The following is a 13138-nucleotide window of genomic DNA, read 5'->3' on the forward strand; positions in this document are numbered from 1 at the left end:
TCTTGTGCTATGATTTGAAATGAAGGAAATATCTCTTGACTTTGTTATGCCTTGAGAATAGTAAGTGCTTTAATTGTGACGCTTAGGCTCAGTTTTTGACTCTTGTATAAGTACCTTAATTTGTATGATCTTAACTTTGCTTAACTGCTTTCACTAGAGTGTCTTGATGAGTCCGATCTTGAGTGAGTTATGTGCCATGTGTGTGAGGTTTTGTGTTATTCTGTGCATTGCATTGATGTCTATAACTTGCCCCGTTTGTGTGCAAAGAGAAATAGTAGTTTTATTCCATCTTAGAAGGGACATATGCATTTCTTTGTTGAGCCAAATATATGCTATTACCCACCTAATTATTATGTATCGTAGTTAAACCCGTTGAGTCTATAATCATGTATTTTTGGCAACCACATTACAAGCCTTACTCATTTGTTTAAATTGACCATCTATTTGAACCTTGTACCTCTCGGGAGCACTTGAATTTGTTATAAACTTTGTAAAAGTTAAAGTGTGGGGTGGTTGGTCTGGCTTTTGTGTGGAACTATTGAACTAAGGAGAAAGGCGCACTGTTGTGAAAAAGTAAGAGCCACTTGAATTGAAAAAGAAAGAAAAAAAATAAGTGTATGATTGTGAAAAATATTCCTTGATTGTGGTAACTTGATCTAATTGTGCTTAAAGAAGTAGGTAGTTAATGTATATTGATGTGAAGGTGGAGTTATAGTTTGACATAAGTTTGGGGTTTTGAATGGTTAAGTGAATGTATTAAAGTGCTTAGGGAGGTATAGTCACTCGTATATCCAAATGTATCCTACCCACCCCGTAGCCTACATTACAACCAATTAAAGCCCTACTTGATCCTTGACTGAATGAGCTCAATTAGTAGATTAGTACACTACGGGCAAGCCTATGGTACATCTTTTGTGGCATATGAATGTTGTTTCTGAGAGTGAGCGAATTCTTTCTAATTGTTCTTAAATCGTATTGTGTGTTGAACTACTCTCTATTGTAGTGTGAGGGCTGATTCCGAGCTATGTAGATGTTGTGGAACTAATTCGAGCTATTTGGAGCATTGAAATCTGAGTAAAAGCCTAATGGATTAAGCCGGGATCGTGTTCGGGGGTCGAGGACCAAGTCTGGACGTCAAAATGCAAGCAAAAAGCATAACTCTGAGGAAATTGCACTGCTGCGGCGCGTGGGGCGGCACGTGGTGTGCCGCAGCAATGTGTTTTGGGCTGCCTGATGAAAAGTTGAGCTCCCTGAAGTTCCCCACTAGCGCGTGGCATGGTGCGTCAAATTTACGACGCAGAAAATAAGTGAGAGTATTGCAGATAGCCTCCTTGAGACGATCAAAGCTAGCATTCAGTGTAACAGATACCCTATCGATCCAGTCATGCACTTCCTTGAAAGCTTTGACTGTGTTTTCTGCTAACTTGAGAATCTTGATCCTTATTTTGATACATCACACCCCGTCTCCTTTGAGATGTCATGAATATCCCTAATGGTTGATTGGGTAGAGATAAGAAGATCCTTGATGATGGTTAGCTTCGTGTCAATAGTAGTTAACTTCTCCATAAGTTCAGGATCACACTTATTAGGATGGGAACTAGACACTTTGGCTTTGGATTCAGTCTGAACAACTTTAACCTCTCCTTCTTGCTTCTTCACCCAAGTATATTTCACACAAACATACCCCATACTGGAAAAGGCTCTAGAGTTGTGGGATCTAGTGACAGAGACAAAATGGTAGTTGGAAATAGAGATATTGTGGGCTTCGAGGAGATGCGTGATAACCATATCATAGGGAAGACTTGTGGGATCATTGCAATTTCGATCATGAAGTTTATGACTAGGAGGACAATTTGACTTTATGCTTGGTCACTAGACAGTAAAAAAGAAAGGTATCCCGTTGGAAAAAGGTAGAGAACAAGCTAGTGCGAGGGAGAAGGGTTGTTGCCACAATATGTACGAGGACCCAGGTTTCAAAACTAACATCACTGGGACATAACTAATTTGGAAGAGAATCAGAGGGAGACTCGGCTATGCAACGATTTGCTTGATCAAAGGAAATTTCAAAGTCTTCAGTCCAGGTATTTTTGAACAACATAGAGAAACCAAAACACTTACACTTGAGTCAAACATAGTACAATCTAGAACAATACGCTTTCCTAGAACTAGAGATTCTAACTTATCATGCTTAGGGAACGAAGATTTGCATAGAACATCCTAAATAGGGCTTCATAGACTTTTGGGGAAGGCAGTGAAAGAAAATTTTACCAACCTTGGAAATCGAAAAGTTCCTTTACCTTGCAGTTGAGGGCTTCCATGTCATATTAATCGATCACTCAGCCATAGGTTATTGGCTTGTCTTTGAAAGCAATGAAGGTGTCTCTGTTTGGAGTATCCTAGAAGTTGATGTCAGACTCTAAAGAACTTGAGAGGTCTACTTTGGGTTTCTTCGGGGTGAAATACTCAGGATTTTCTACCATGGGTTGTTTCCCAAGAGCTTTCTCATTCAGGCTACGTGCATCGTCGGGGAGCTCTATCTGAGAAGAGGCAAAGCCTTAAGATTGGTCTGAACCTAAATCGACTGGTTCTGGGGGTTGTGAAGAAGGTTTTGCCGTAGAACGAGTGCTTTTTTGAGTGGAGGTAGAGGAGTTTTTGGAGTTTTCCGCCATTGATAAGTTTAGGGAAAGGGTTTTTGAGCGATAGTATCAATGAAAGAATAATGGGAGTGATTGAGAGGGTTAAAAAGAATGGATTTGACGGTTGAGTACAGAAAAGGAAAAGGCATAAATAAAAGGACATGATAATTGATTTTCCTTTCTGGATAGTTGTGGCAGACAAAGGAGGGAAAACAAAGGCGCACAATTAATGACTTCTTACACATATAAGGAAATAGTAAAAAGGATGACAGAAAGAATTAATTAGTAACACATAAGTCCTAATTTTTAGTAATAAGTGAAATTATGCCAAGTATTTCTTTAAAACACAAAACCTATCTTCAATCAAGGTTTTTGTGAAAATGTCTGCTAATTGATCAATAGTGCTAAAAGACATCAATTCTATATCTCATTTAAGATCATGATCTCTAATGAAATGATACTTAATATCTATATGCTTAGCCCTAAAATGATGCACAAGGTTCTTTGAGAGACATATAGCACTAGAGTTGTCACAGAAAATTTGAATAGGTTTAAAGGATAGTTCATAGTCACACAATTGATGAGACATCCAGAGTAATTGAGCACAACATTGTCCAATAGCAATATATTTTGCTTCGGTTGTGAATATGGCTACCGATCCTTATTTTTTGTTGTTTCAGGGAATTAGTGGTTTTTTCAATAATTGACACATTCCATTAGTGCTTTTCATGTCTTTCTATCCCCTGCAAGATCAACATCTGAAAAACCTTCAAGTTTAAAATTGTTAGATCGTGGATACCATATTCTATAAGAGGTAGTTCCGATAAGATAGCGAATTATTCGCTTTACTGCAGTCAGATGTGATTCCTTAGGAGCTGACTGAAACCTGGCACATTTACACACATTGAACATAATATTTGGTCGACTAGAAGTTAAGTAAATCAAAGATCTAATCATCCCACGATACTTAGTTTCATCCACTGGATTTCCCTTCTCATCTTTGTCAAGATTTATTGAAGAGCTCATGGGTGTACCAATCGCTTTAGCATTACTTATGCCAAATTTTTGAATCAACTCCTTTGTGTACTTGGTCTGACAGATAAATGTATCTTTCTCTGAAAGCTAAATTTAGAGTCTAAGTAAAAATGTGAGTTCTCCCATCATACTTATTTCGAACTCACTCTGTATGAGATTTGAAAATTCATTGCACAGAAAGAGAGTTAGTACTACAAAAAATAATATCATCAACATAAATTTGAATAATTAGATTACTTTGAGAGGATATTTTGATAACTAATGTAGTATCTACTTTACCTCTGGTAAATCCATGATTGAATGAGCTTAGCCTTTCATACCAAGCTTGAGGGGTTTGCTTGAGTCCATAAAGAACTTTAGTCAACTTATACACATGGTAAGGAAATTGTGAATTTTCAAAACTAGGAGGTTAATTTACATATACCTCCTCACCAATAAAACAATTTAAGAAAGCACTCTTAACATCCATTTGAAAAATTTTAAAGCCTTTAAAAGATGCATACACAAGAAATATACGAATTGATTCTAACCGGACTACCGGAGTAAAGGTTTCATCATAGTCGACTCCTTCCTATTGTGAGTAGCCTTGAGTCACCAATGTGGCTTTGTTCCTGATTACCTTTCCATCCTCGTTCAAATTATTCCTGGATACCCATTTTGTTCCAACGATTGTAGCATTTGCTGGCTTAGGCACTAACTTCTATACATGATATTTATCAAATTGATCAAGTTCATCCTACATAGCTTGTACCTAACTGGAATCCTTTAAGGCTTCATCAGCCTTCTTTGCTTCAATTTGAGAGATAAGTGTAATATTGGCCTTTTTCTTGAGGGCTCTCCTGGTTTTTATTCCATTGTTTGGATTTCCTATAATGAAATTTTGTGTATATTCAGGTTCACTCCTTCATTCATTTGGTCTTGTTTCAGAAGATTGAGTAGTCGACTCTTTTTGAGGTTCAGTCTAGTTACTGATAGATTCAGTAGTCGACTCTGTAAGTTCGCTGCTGCTGTTAGTGGACTTCTAAAGATCTTGAGACTTAGTTGTCTTCGATACACCTTGATTTATATCTTCATCACCTGCAATGATTTCTTTCTCGATCATAGCGTTATTATCATAAAAAATAACATGAACTAATTTTTCTACACATAATGTACGTTTGTTGTAAACCCTAAAAGATCTACTGTTAATAGAATAACCAAGAAATATACATTCATCGTTCCTTGGATCGAACTTACCGAGATAATCCTTACCATTTTTATGAATGAAGCATTTACTGTCGAACGGATGAAAGTAACCTATGTTGGGCCTTTTACCTTTTCACATCTCATATGGAGTCTTTTTTAGAATTGGCCGTATGAGACATCTATTGAGAATATGGCATGTTGTGCTGACCGCTTCTGCCCAAAAATGGTTTGGCAGCGAGTGTTCTAATATCATTGTTCTATCTATATCTTGCAAGGTTCTATTCTTGTGTTCAACTACTCCATTTTGTGGAGGTGATTTTAGGGCTGTGAAATTGTGAGTATATCCTTGATCATTGCAGAATTCTTCAAATGATCTGCTTTCAAATTCACCTCCATAGTCGCTTTGTATGGTTGAAATGAGATATCCCTTTTCTCTTTCATCTCTTTTATAGAAAATTTCAAAGTTTTTCACGGCTTCATCTGTGTGAGACAAGAAAATCACCCATGTAACGTGTGACTAGTCATCAACAATAACAAATGCATATCGTTTACCTCCAATGCTGGCAGTAGGTCCAAATAAATCCATGTGTAGTAACTACAAGGGCTTGGTTATGGATACAATATCTTTGGATTTGAAGTAGTTTCTGGTTTGTTTGCCAAGTTAACGTGCATTACATACATGATTTCTAGAGAAGTTGAGTTTGGGAAGGCCAATAACTAGGTCATGTTTGAAGAGCTTTTCAATCAGGTGCATGCTTGCATGGCCAAGTTTCTTATGCCACATCCATGGATCATCAGATATGGACTCTAAACAAATGTGACCATCTAGATTTTCAATGCCGCCTAGAATGTAAGCACTTCCATACCTTTTTCCTGGTAGAATAATTTTACCCGTCTCATCTTTAATGGCGCAACCTATTTTATTGAATTTGACTTCATATCTAGAATCACACAGTTGGCTTATTCTCAGGATGTTATAGTTGATTCTGTCCACAAGATACACTTAGGTAATATCACAGTTATTATTGAATGAAACTGTACCGGTGCCAACAATCTTACCTTTTGAATCATCGCCAAATTTGACATTTCCTCCATTTAGTTTTTTGAACTCTTTTAATAGATTCTTGTCACCCGTCATGTGACTGGAACATGCACTGTCTAAATACCATTTCCCTTTTCGACTCTTTCTATGGTGTTCCTGCAAAATAGAATTATTACCTTCTTTTAGGTATCCAAACTTGCTTGGGTCCTTATTGGTTAGTTCTAGTAAGATCAGGACTATTTTTGGGCTTCCAAATCCTTCTTGAAAAATTTAATTTATGAAATCTACAAAAAGAATACTTATGAACAGTCTTATTACAATAATGACACACATGGGTGGATTCAATTTTTGATTTACCACTAGTGTCAGTACTTGTAGACCCAGTTTTAATAGATAGTTTTATAGTTGACTTGTAAGTCTCTTGGTTAGACTTGACGGAACTGTGACTGGTAGATTTGCGCATGCTATTAAGTTGCAATTGCAATTCCTGAACCTCCTCTTGAAGAACATCTCTTTCGATTTCATACACTTCAAGTTTGAGTTTCCAGTCTGTTTTTTCCCTATTGAGTCTCTTTAATTCATTTAGTAATTTTTGAGACTTTTTAGGGTAAGATTAAGAATATCCTACAATCCATTACATCTTTCACAATTATAAGGTCTTACCTCACTTGTTTCACCGCGTGCCATGAAGCAATTTTCAGTTTCTTCTTTGTTGTCATCGTCCGATACATCTTCATCAGTCCGACAATTAGAGTATTTGTTCATATCATTTTCCAAAATAGTCATGAAACACAAATTTGCTATTTTTTCATGTTCTGGGCTGTCTTCATCTCTCTAGCTTCCGAAGGATTTATTTTTATTGAAACCTCTAGAGACTTTTCTTTTGAGATCCAGGCATTCAGCTTGAACATGGCCATACCTTCCGCATTCAAAACATCTTCCATCATTTTTGTCTTGTTCAATGTATTGTCTGGTTCTTCTAGATAACATTCTTCCCCTTTTTGTGTATCTATATCTTCTTATCAATCCATTCATATTTCTCGAGACCATGGCAATTTCTTCATCAAGTGCCTCTACATCATCATTGTCATTCTCAGATCCTTCAGTCGTGGGTTTGAAAGCAATAATTTTCTTATTTTCTTCCTGACCACGTTTTTTGAGATGTGTTTTCTCAAAAGCTATAAGGTCTCCACGCAGTTCATCATATGTCAGTTTGTCCAGGTCTTGAGATTCAAGTGCAACTACTTTTGTCTGTCATGTAGTGGGAAAACGTCTTAAAATTTTTTGACCTTGTTCACCACTGGAGTATGGTCTACCAAAAGCTTTCAGATCTCAATGATTTTTCTGAATCGTGCAAATATTTCTTAAATGGATTCACCCTCTTTCATTTGAAAGAGTTCATAGTCGTGAACCAATAGATTTATCCTTGTTTCTTTCACTTTGCTTGTTCCTTTATAGGTAACTTTCAGTTTGTCCCACATTTCCTTGGTTGTATAGCCGCTTGAAATTTTGTCATATTCTTCTCTACTTATGGCATTATATAACAGATTTCGTGCCTTGGCATTAACTTGGATTACTGCCATTTGCTAATCAGAGTAGTCATCTATATCTTCTGGATCAGTGGATGATTGTCCTTCAGCTTTCTTGTCAGACTTTGATGCTGTAAGTGGATAATTTCCCTTTTTGATTACACGCCACACTTTGATGTTATATGACTTCGCATATATTTCCATGCGAACTTTCCAATTGGAGAAGTATTGTCCATTGAAATATGGTGGCCTTACTTGAGATGTCCCTTCTTGAAACAATTCCCCAATGGTTACTTGGTTTGACATGATCTTTTCTCACTATATGTTAAGCAATAGGGTAAATATGTGAGACCTGCTCTGATACCAATTGAAAGTAAAAGAGGAAAAAGGGTGAATTGTCGATTTTTCTTCTTATAACTAAGTAGTTGACTATTTTACCAAGTAGTCGACTGAAAGTAGAGGCAAGATAAAGTTAAAGACAAAATATAAAGTGTAGAAATTAAATGACACCCAGAATTGTTATACAGGTTCTGATTCAATGTGAATCCTACTCCAGTCTCTTTGGGTTGCAAGAGTGTTCTCTTTTCAAAGTTCCTTGAACAACTTCGTATAAGTATGATGATGTTATCTCGAACACCAACCCTCTTTTGGTTCTAAGTACACTCGTAGTAATTGTGATACAATGCCTCACCAATGTTTTTCTCTCTTTCTTCTCCTTACTGGTTACATAGTAAACTATACTTAGATTACAATGATTGTTTAGAGTAGACAAAGAGCATGAAGTTGGTTTGTTTAAAGTATGTCCTTTCTTCCTTGATGATCTGCAAAATCCAGCTCCTTGAACTTTAGTTTGCTTTGATTGCGGCAGATCTTTGAGAGATTTGCAATCCCAAGAGAATTGATCCTTGGAGTTGAATCAGTTTTGATTCATTCCAAGAATAAGTGTGGAGCATCCTGATTTTGGATCTTGATCGCCGGTCTTTCCATTTGAGAGTGAATCTCTTTATGCGAATCTATTGAAGTTTTGTTGCTTTCAGTTACTACAGTAACTTTTTTAGCATAGTAAGTTACTTAGTTTTAGGATGAATTTCAATTTTAACTTTCTATTAGATTGTTTAAGTTAGTTGAGATATTTTAGGTTTTTTGAATTTTAAATTATGTGAATTTCTTATTCCTAATTGGCTATTTAAAGCCTTGTTATGCTTAATAAAATTATTGAGAGACTTTTTTCAATCATTACGTTAAATCTTTTTGCTGCCCATCTTTTAAAAAATCAATAGTGGTATCAAGAGCTTCATTGGTATTATGGGATCTGTGAGTTCTTCCAAAGAACCATTTTCAAATCATTTTAAACCAATATCACTTTTTAAACCTATTTTCAAACATGGCAAGCAATAATCTCTTGTTGAATGCCCCACAAACTTTCACTGGCGAAAACTATCGGATTTGCTCAGTGAAAATAAAATCATATCTTAAAACCTATGATTTGTTAAATGCTGTAATGGAGAACAATCCTTACGAGCAATCCTTGAAAATTCTATCACTGTCTAGAATTAAATACTTTCAAAAGAGATTTCAGATAAGACAAGGTCACTAAGGATTTTTTATGAACAAAATCATAAGACGAAAAAAAAGAAGAAAAGAAGAAAACGAAATGCACTACAAAAGTGTGCAATTTCAACGATGCTCAAAACAATCCTCAAGCACAAACAACAGAAGTAAGAATTGAGGAGGAGCAACTTTTTAAATTGCAACAACTGAAGAAAAGGAGGAGTGTTAAAGTTTTGTTGCTTTCAGTTACTGCAGTAAAGTTTTTAGCATAATAAGTTACTTAGTTTTAGGATGAATTTTAATTTTAAATTTCTATTAGATTGTTTAAGTTAGTTAAGATATTTTAGGTTTTTTAAATTTTAAATTATGTGAAATTTTATTTCTAATTGGCTATTTAAAGCCTTGTTATGGTTAATAAAATTATTGAAAGACTTTTTTCAATCATTACTTTAAATCTTTTTGCTTCTCCATCTTTTAAAAAACCAACAAAATCATCCTAGATTGATCCTTTGATTTAGGAAATTGATATCTTTCCTTTGTGACGCGTATCTTCAGTAGTCTGAGCAGGCAGAATTGCTCCTCTAATCTTGGTCCTTCCTTTCTTATTCTCCGTCATCTAGGTTGTCAGATCTTTACATATCTTTTTTTTCTTAGAGCTCCTCTAATCTTGGACCTTCCTTTCTTATTCTTCGTTGTCAGATTTTTGCACATCTCTTTCTTTCTTTGGTTTTACTCCTTCATTTCTTGTCTTCTTTCGTACATCGTTGACATGCTCACTCTCATCCTCATTTTCTTATGGAATGGTCCTACAAACAAAGATATGTTATTTTTCATCATTGAAATCTAGATCAAACAAATTGTTATGGTCGAGGGCATACACAGTATGGAAGGAGAGCTTTGCCTACTCCCAGAGATTGCTGCCATATGCAAGAATTACAAGGTAGTATAGTATTTGATGTCTTTTCATGGAACTTCTTCTTTTGATTGATAATTCAATAATCTTTTAACTTTCTACCAAGCTTTTTCTTATAATCAAAGCATCTAGTTTATATATATCTGCTTTCTGAGGCTCAACTTTGCTGATTTGCATGTGTCTTTATCTACCATCTAATTTTTACAGGCATATGTGTGTCTGGATGAGGCTCATAGCATTGGAGCTGTTGGGAAAACTTAGGAGCTGACATTGCAGATATAGATATTTTGATGGAAACTTTTACAAAGTCATTTGGATCATGTGGGGGGTTATATTGCAGGATCAAAGGTATACTTTTCATAAAAATGCTAATTGACTATATCTAAAATAAATGCTACTAACCATTAGTTAGTTGAAGTGGGTACAAAACTATGATGTAATTAATGAACCATATTATTTTTAAATATGACTGCATCATGAACTGGACTTTCAGGTTGTGCTATTTTTACAATGTCAGACATATGCCCCATTAGTTCTATTTGTAAAGTATTGACACTTCTTTAACACACTTCATTTTCTTGACGACCCAACAAGGTAACATTGAGTTAGTTATCTTTCCAATTGATGTAGAAGTAATATAGACATCAGCCTTTTGTTATGTTCCTCGATGATCAAAATACTTGGTATGTGTATCCTTGTGCTTGCTCTTGGAATCTTCGGGGTTTGTTACGGGGTAATAAGATACATGCAACTTGGTTTCTGCTACAAACTATGCAACAATTCATGTTTATTGCATATGGTATGCCTATTGTCTAGTTTCATTGATATTGATCAAATAGCTCGCCAAATGTCACTCATTTTCTCATGTTAAAGTATAGGTCCACTTTGATGCACATTCTTTTTTTTTTATAGAAAATTCTATAAGGTACAAAGAGCAATCCATATACACATGCAACTACAACTTCATTAGTTTGGGAAGTCAAAGACCTCCAGTAGTGATGGTAGGCTATAATCTCATATTTTAGTCGTTTATTGCACTCCAATTTACTGCACTTTATTCGTTTTGAGCTTTAATTGATAGTATTTTGTACTAATTATGTGTTATATGCCTTGTAGGAGTGATTCCGAGCTATGTAGATGTTATGGAATGAATTTGAGTGAATTGGAAATTTGAAGCCTGAGTAAAAGCCCAAGGGATTAAGCCGGGATCATATTCGGGGGCCGAGGACCAAGTTTGGACGTCAAAAATTGAGATTTTAGCCATACTCTGAGAAAGGTGCACTAGTGTGGCGCGTGGCGTGGCGCATCTGTGCAAATTTTCTGCTGCCTGTCAGAACTGGCTCTCTGGATTTCGCCACTAATGCCCAGCATGGCGCGTTGTCCCATGCGGCGTGCCTGTGTAATTTTTACAGAGTAACAATCCTATTTCGGCTAAGAGAAGGTGATTTCGTCTGGGCCCGACCCTACTTGGTATAAATATATGGAAAAACGTTGTCTTTTGGGATTTTTAACACATATTTGACCTAAGGAGGAGGAGTTGGAACAACACGAGCACAAGGATTTCATCATTCCTTCCTCACTCAAGTGTAACGACCCAACCCGTTGTTTTAATTTCTAGATCCCCGTTCCCCTAAATAAGACTCCTCATATATGATTTTACTGTTTTATGACTTGTGGGTATGGTTAGTTCGGGTTTGGAAGGGTTCAGGTTGAAATCGGAACACTTAATTCCTTATTATTGGCTTTAAAGGGGCCAAGTTTGACTTGGGTCAACATTTCTAGTAAACGACCTTGAAACTGGGATTTGACGGTCCCAATAGGTTTGTATGATGATTTTGGACTTGGGCATATATTCGGATTGGGTTTTGGGTGACCCGGGAGCATTTCGGCGCCTAAAGTTAAAAGTTAATTTATTGAAGGTTTTAAAGTTCTTTAAATTTGGTTTGGAGTAGGTTTTGCTATTATCGAGGTCCCTTTGGGATTTCGAGCCCGGGAATATGTATATGTGGTGATTTAAAACTTGCACGCAAATTCTGATATCATTTCGAGTAGTTTAAGTATAATTCCGCGCGTTCGGAGCAAGTTGGAAGAACTTGAAGTTCATAAGTTGATTCGATTTGGTTTGGGGTGCGATTCTTAGTTTTGGTATTTTTTCCACATTTCGAGGGTTCGAGCGAGTCCGTCTCATGTTTACAAACTTGTTGGTATGTTTGGACGAGGGCCTCGGGGGCCTCGGGTGCTACTCGGATGTTGCACGGATCGAGTTAGAGCTAAAAAGGGGCTGCTGGTGCACCAGTTCTTGTGTGCCCGCACCTGCGAGCTTTTGGCCGCAAGTGCGAGCTCTTGGCCGCACAAGCGGTTTTGGCCATTTGGTCAGTGGTCTGCACAAGCGGAGCAGCATGCGCAGAAGAGGCCTCGCTTCAGGGATGATAAGTCCGCAGGTGCGAGAAGGCCGCAGATGTGCTCCACCCTCCGCAGAAGCGGAAGCCCGTCTGCAGAAGCGAAGTCAGCCAGTCTGGGCTAGGACTGAACCTGCGATGACTTTTCTGCAAATGCGGTGCCGCAGATGCGGCCCCAGGTCCGTAGAAGCGAAAATGCTGGAGGCAGTAAGGTCCTTTTAATACGGGACTTAGGCCATTTTGGGTTCATTTATTGCATTTCTTGGGCGATTTTAGAGCTCTTACAGAGAGGGTTTCACCTAGCTATTGGAGGTAAGTAATTTTCATCCAATATAAGTTAAATACATAGATTATGGGTATATTTTAATATGAAAAATTGTGAAAATTTTGGGTTTAGCTGAAAAACCTAGGTTTTGATAAAAATGTGATTTAACCATAAAAATGGTTATGGAAAGAGTGAAAATTATGTATTTGAGTTCATGAGGTTATGGGTAATAATTATCTTCAAAAATTTTCGGAATCCGGGCACGTGAGCCCGGGGATAAATTTTTGGAATCTTCCAATTGGGGTTGGGTAATCACTCTAATAGTTAGATTATGAACTTTTGAACATGTATTGATTAATTTACAGAACATTTGATTAGTTTCGGATTGTTTGGCACCGAGTTGAGGCCGGAAAGCAAGCTTTGAGACAAGGTAAGTCTCTTGCCTAACCTTGTAAAAGGAAATTTATCCCATAGGTGATTTAAATTACTACTTTCTTCTAATTGTGGGGGCTACGTACGCACGAGGTGATGAGAGTCCGTGCGTAGCTACTAATTATGCTTATGTCCGAGTAGTGTAGGACCC

General features: G+C 36.9%; 1 long non-coding RNA gene across 1 annotated transcript; it reads left to right on the forward strand.

Moving 5' to 3' along the window:
• The first annotated feature begins 9442 nt into the window (after positions 1-9442).
• LOC142176382 (uncharacterized) lies at positions 9443-11723 on the forward strand. Its single transcript, XR_012704902.1, has 3 exons — positions 9443-9918; positions 10099-10239; positions 11008-11723. It is a non-coding gene; the product is annotated as an uncharacterized LOC142176382 (long non-coding RNA).
• Positions 11724-13138: the final 1415 nt, after the last annotated feature.

Source organism: Nicotiana tabacum, chromosome 22, assembly GCF_000715075.1.
Source record: "Nicotiana tabacum cultivar K326 chromosome 22, ASM71507v2, whole genome shotgun sequence".
Taxonomy (NCBI): Eukaryota; Viridiplantae; Streptophyta; class Magnoliopsida; order Solanales; family Solanaceae; genus Nicotiana; species Nicotiana tabacum.